A 6,713-nucleotide genomic window follows, 5' to 3' on the forward strand; every position below is an offset into this window, starting at 1 on the left:
CCGACATCAGTCTTCACCGCTGTTAGCGCAACACCCGCCGTATTTTGCCAAGGAGTAATGGATATTCACTATCATTCATAAGTCATGTATCGCCCCATATGGAATAATAATGGGCGTACTCACAGTCTTGTATCAGACACTCCTGGCTGGCTCCGGTGTTTAATCTTTTTAGCGTATAGCGTGTATAAAGGGAATCGCATCCAGCATCTGAGTCTCCACGAATATCATCCAGTAAGTATCCACAGATATGCCAGGGGTCAGGACTGGTCCAAACAATGTCCCTATAGATGTCCTTGACACGTTTCTCTGCCTGGTTCAAATGGCAGTTTCTTCAGAAAAGCAGAATGTCAGAAACTTTTGATATTTTCTGCATACTGGAACATGAAAATAGGCATCCTTTAGATCTATTGATACTAGGAAATTATTTTGTCTTATGCCCATCAAAATGGATTTCAGTTTCCATATGAAATTTATTTACTCTTACACATTTGTTCAATTGTCTGAGATCTAAAATGGGAAAATGGGTTGGACTCTTCCTGTAGCTTTCTCTACCCCCAAAAATTGGAGAATAAAAACCCTTCTTCTCATCTGACAGTGGGACAAATTCCACAGCTTTTGAGGTGATCAATTTCCTTATGCTGTTTTCTAAGACTATGACCTCCATAGTTGACCCTAGAACCCTTAATTCCACAAATTTGTGTGTTCTGGGGATATCTAAAAATGCTATCCTGTATCCCTGTGATATACTTCCAGAACCCAACAGTCTCAAATAGACTATTTCCACTCACTGGTGAACTCCAGAAGTCTGCCCCCTACTGGAACATGTCGAGATTCTGTAGTAGTCATTGTCTCCGATTGTCTCACCTGTAAGATTGGCGAAAGGATTGTCTCGTCATCCCTGCAGAGTATCTGCCACTGTATTACCGCCAGTCTATAACTTCTGGCTTCTTTTTACTGCCGCTTCGCAGATGTCATAGGATACCTACTTCTTTTATCCTGAGGTAATTTTACTCCAAATCAGGGTATTCTATTAAGTCAACGTTTCGGGGATGAAGTCAGGGCAACATATAACCACACAGTGTGCATAACAGTGTTTAAATAAGACATAACAGTCACACTTACCCTATCCCCCAATGTGTCCTGGTCCCGTCAGCTGACAAACTCGAGCAGCATCCTCCGGCAGCAGCACCTCCGTTGTGTCAGAAGTCACGCCCCGGGACCATGGTAACAGCTAAACCAAAATAAATATGCGGCAAGTGAATACAGAGTACAGATGTCATCAAGCAAAGTGTCTGTGTGCAGACACATACAATCTAGTGCACAATACTTCCATCCCAGTGATAAATAAGATGACATACAGTATATATACATATGTGTCAATTATTTGCCAGCTGACAGGACCAGGACACATTGGGGATGGGGTAAGTGTGACTGTTATGTCTTATTTAAACACTGTTATGCACACTGGGCCTGATTCGCTGAGCGCTCGCAAGCGGGTCGATGTTGGCCAAGTGCGCATGCGCACGACGGAGGTCGCTCGGCTGCTCGCTATAGCTGTGGGTGGTCACACACAGCTATGCGAGCGGCCAGGAAGCCTCTCTTAAAATCAGAGGGACGGCCCTGATTCAGAGCGAGCGCTCTGTCAGAGCGTCCGGCTCTGAATCAGGGCCACTGTGTGGTTATATGTTGTCCTGAGGAAGGGGTCTTGATCCCCGAAACGACTTAATATAATACCCTGGTCTGGTATAGTCTCCGAGTGCCGCCTCTCGTTTTCTGATGTGTGTATATATATATACATATATATATATAAATACACACACAATTTATATTTTTACACATATACAAACATAAAAATATACACACTGCAACTGGTTGCTGTTTATATCTATATAAAAAACTATTTTGTTAAAAAGTACTAGCTTTCATTAGCTGAAAAAAAGTCCCAGAGCAATAATTTCAGATCCCAGGATAGTTTAGTAACATAATTAAAATGTAATCTTTAGTCTGTGTGTCTCCATAAGATCATTAGTATGTTATATGTCTCACAACTTTAATCCTTAATATCACCGGATAAATAAGCTGGAGTAATATTCCTCCAAAACAATGAATCTGTAGTCTTGTGTTTAGAAGACACTTATAGGAGGAATCCATAACCTGCACTGCTACTGTAACAGTGGCTTTCTGTATACTCACAGCTGTTTTTCAGCAGTGGCTCCACTTGCCAGCGGCTCCACTCGTCTGCGGTGATGGAAGCATTCTGGCCGCATCCACTTGCAAGCAGCCGTGTCCTCCGGCTGCCTTTCAGCCCACACCACGCTGCTGACTGCTGTCCCTTGATACAGCGCTGGTGTATAGCCGGGTAAGTGTCTCACTGCTCTGGCTCTTAATGAACGGCTCCAGTACCAGTAATTGTGAAAAGCAGCTCTCACACGGATATTGCACAGTCTTCTGGGGTTCATCAAAGTGGGGGTTACCTCTAACCGTTTTCGCTCCTTTTTGTGGGAGCTTTTCCAAACATGTTGAAAAAGCAGTAACTGGTGTTAGTATTGCCTGAAATAACAAGAGGAAGAGCGATACTAAATAAGAAAACACTTTCACTAAAGAGAGCTTGAGAAAAAAATGGGGGGAAGAAAAAAGGCAGAGAAAGACGTCAGGGGAAAGAATGAATGTGAGAGAGGAAAGTAGAGTGACTGGGAAGAGAGAGGCAGGGAAATAGAGAGACGGAGATAAGGAAGGAGAAAAACGGGGAGAAAGACACAGGATAAGAGATAGGAGGAAAATGGATAGAGAGAGAGAAGGGAATTAGGAGAGGGAAGAAAAGGCAACGCAGGGCACAACAGCTACAGGTAACCATGCAGATCACTGTTTTATGTATTGTGCTTGTGACTCAGCAAATGTGTGGAACACTACTTACATTCATAAATACAATCTAAACGCAAAGCTCAAGGTTTTTACATTAACAATAATTTATGTGTACTTATCTTTAGAGAAATTGCCATATAGATCAAAGTACATACAGTCAGGTGCATAAATATTGGGACATTGACAGAGTTTTCATATTTTAGCCTCTATTCACCACCACAATGTCTTTGAAATGAAACAAACAAGATATGCTTTAACTGCAGACTTTCAGATTTAATTTGAGAGTAATTACATCCAAATCAGGTGAACGGTGTAGGAATTACAACGGTTTCTATATGTGCCTCCCACTTTTTAAGGGGCCAAAAGTAATGGGACAAACTAAACAATCCTAAATCTAACTTTCACTTTTTAATACTTTGTTGCAAATCCTTTGCAGGCAATTACAGCCTGAAGTCTGGAATGCATAGACATCACCAGACGCTGAGTTTCATCCCTGGTGATGCTCTGCCAGGCCTCTACTGCAAATGTCTTCAGTTCCTGCTTGTTCTTGGGGCATTTTCCCTTCAGTTTTGTCTTCATCAAGTGAAATGCATACTCAATCAGATTCAGGTCAGGGGATTGACTTGGCCATTGCATAACATTCCACTTTTTAGCCTTAAAAAACTCTTAGGTTGCTTTTGCAGTATGCTTCGGGTCATTGTCCATCTGCACTGTGAAGCACCGTCCAATGAGTTCTGAAGCATTTGACTGAATATGAGCATATAATATTGCCCGAAAAACACTTCAGAATTCATTCTGCTGCTTTTGTTAGCAGTCACATCATCAATAAATACAAGGGAACCAGTTCCATTGGCAGCCACACATGCCCACGCCATGACACTACCACCACCATGCTTCACTGATGAGATGGTATGTTTTGGATCATAAGCAGTTCCTTTCCTTCTCCATACTCTTCTCTTCCCATCACTCTGGTACAAGTTGATCTTTGTCTCATCTGTCCATAGGATGTTGTTCCAGAACTGTAATGGCTTGTTTAGATGTTGTTTGGCAAACTCTAATCTGGTCTTCCTGTTTTTGAGGCTCACCAATGGTTTACATCTTATGGTGAACCCTCTATATTCACTCTTGTGAAGTCTTCTCTTGATTGTTGACTTTGACACATACACACCTACCTCCTGGAGACTGTTCTTGATTTGGCCAACTGTTGTGAAGGGATTTTTCTTCACCAGGGAAATAATTCTTCTGTCATCCACCGCAGTTGTTTTCCGTGGTCTTCCGGGTCTTTTGGTGTTGCTGAGCTCTCCGGTGCATTCTTTCTTTTTAAGAATGTTCCAAACAGTTGATTTGGCCACACCTAATGTTTTTGCTATCTCTCTAATTGGTTTGTTTTGATTTTTCAGCCTAATGATGGCTTGCTTCACTGATAGTGACAGCTCTTTGGATCACATATTGAGAGTCGAAAGCAACTGATTCCAAATGCAAATGTCACACCTAGAATCAACTCCAGACCTTTTACCTGCTTAAATGATAATGAAATAACGAGGGAATAGCCCACACCTGTCCATGAAATAGCTTTTGAGTTGATAGTCCCGTTACTTTTGGCTCCTTAAAAAGTGGGAGGCACATATAGAAACCGTTGTAATTCCTACACTGTTCACCTGATTTGGATGTAATTACCCTCAAATTAAATCTGAAAGTTTGCAGTTAAAGCACATCTTGTTTGTTTCATTTCAAAGCCATTGTGGTGGTGAATAGAGGCCAAAATATGAAAATTCTGTCAATGTCCCAATATTTATGCACCTGACTGTATATATTGACAGGACACTCCACCCTTCCCCAAAACATCCAATGTACAGTTTTTGAATTTGATGACATTCAGCTCTACAGGAAATATTATTAACATACTGTATATCTTAAGCAGAATATTTCTAGTGCTTCTAAATCTATGCAGATTAATCAGAATTTTAAATAATTTTTAATTCATTGCAATGGCTACCACTAATTGTAGCACATAGAATTAGCGACACTAGCCAAAAACCAGTGAGAAATAACAACTTCTGGGCTGAAGGACCAGGACCCCGGCAGACTTAGAAATTGTAAATTTTAGGGCTTGATTCATAGTTGAGCGGTATTCAGATATTTACGTAGTTGAACGATTATCGGTGACTTGCGCATGCATCACAGCCGCATTGCACAAGCGGTGCAAATTAATTTGTGATTGCGGTGGCTGTGAGGATTCACTCGCAATTGATTGACAGGAAGAGACCGTTTTGTGGGTGGTTACAGGGAGTTCCGGCCAAAACACGGGCATTTTGGGGCCGTTTCCTGGGCGTGTACGCAGTTGCGGGTAGCTACGATGGCTCCGGTGGGCATCTCACTACAAGATCTGCCTCTGCTGCATTAGCATATTTTAGCAACTGCATTCCGTGAGAGTATGCAGTTGTGTATGCATTACTGTACGTCTCTGAATCAGGCCCTAGACCACTAACACTTGATATGTACAATATTTCTCACAACAGATGGATAAGCAGCATTTCTCATACAATAATTCTAGAAAAGTAATCTATGGGCCTGATTGGGAATCTGCGCAGGCGCCAGACCTGTTCTGCGCATGTACAGAACGGGTATGTGAGTACGCTTGCAAACTGGCAGCAGACGGTCAGTGATTGACAGTCTGCTGCCGTTGGGGGGGAGGGAAGATGCCAGGATCTCCGACGGGTGATGGAGATTTCCTGGCCTCTTCCTTTACACTGCAGCGGCCGGCTGCAGGAGCCTATGGTACGCAGATTAACCAATGCTGAGTTGAACAACGCAGCTTGATTAAGTAATGCACAGGGGACGTGATACCTCCTGCTGCATTGCCATATCTGCAAGGATCTCAATTGCAAAGCTGCCTGGGTGCATGCATCATATATCTATAGCCTGCGTGCAGCTTTGCAATTACGATCCTTACAGAATCAGGCCCTATGTCCATAGACCTGCATTACACAGCTTCAGAGCCTCATGTTTTTTTGATGCTGGAAATATGCAGCATTTACAAATGGGGATGTAGGCAGAATATCAGCATTCATAATGCTGACATGGCTAGAAATAGGCCCTATGGTCCAGGCTCTAATAATCATTCTAAATAATAGCGGTGAAAGTCCCAATGTCTTTCCTCAGACTACTACTATGGACATGTGACACATTTGTCTGGCAGGGGAAGAAAAGCGAGGAATAATAGAGATTTGGGTCTTTTGAAAATTATTATTGAGTTACCCAATTGGCACATGGCTAGGTTGTAAAAACAAAAATAAAAATGTGGGTTGATATTGAAACTGCCTTAACTAGAGATCAGGTAGTATGGTTTTTACCCTTGGTATCGAAGCGTCTCAAGCCAGACCCAGTACATACTATTCCTACTGTTTAATTGACATTGGGCCTCCAGGGCAGCTGAACAAACTGCTTCATCTTGTTCATTACCCGTCTCCCCTAACACCCCTTTGGAAACATCTGCTAGGGGGTTGTGCTACCGCTTATGCTCATTATTGGACTTCGCCCAAAAATCTTTCCATGATGTGTGCATACGGTATGATATACCTCCCGCACTACATTTTCAATATATTCTGCTAAAAATCTTTATACTAGCTCAATGTAAAATGTCCAAAATGTGTTTCCTCTTTTCTTTTGAATGGAAGTGCATATATAAACCAGTAGGTACAAGTCCATCTCCCTTTTATACACTACAATCATGTTCCCAAACCCACACCTGGGGATGTCTGTGGACTTAGACACCCCCAAAACTGTCAGACCAATCACTAATCTGGCATATCTGCAAAGCACGAAGAATAAAGAGAGGTGCGCTTATCAAC

The sequence above is a fragment of the Taudactylus pleione genome, unplaced genomic scaffold (genome assembly GCF_031769625.1).
Source record: "Taudactylus pleione unplaced genomic scaffold, aTauple2 ptg000296l, whole genome shotgun sequence".
NCBI classification, from domain to species: domain Eukaryota; kingdom Metazoa; phylum Chordata; class Amphibia; order Anura; family Myobatrachidae; genus Taudactylus; species Taudactylus pleione.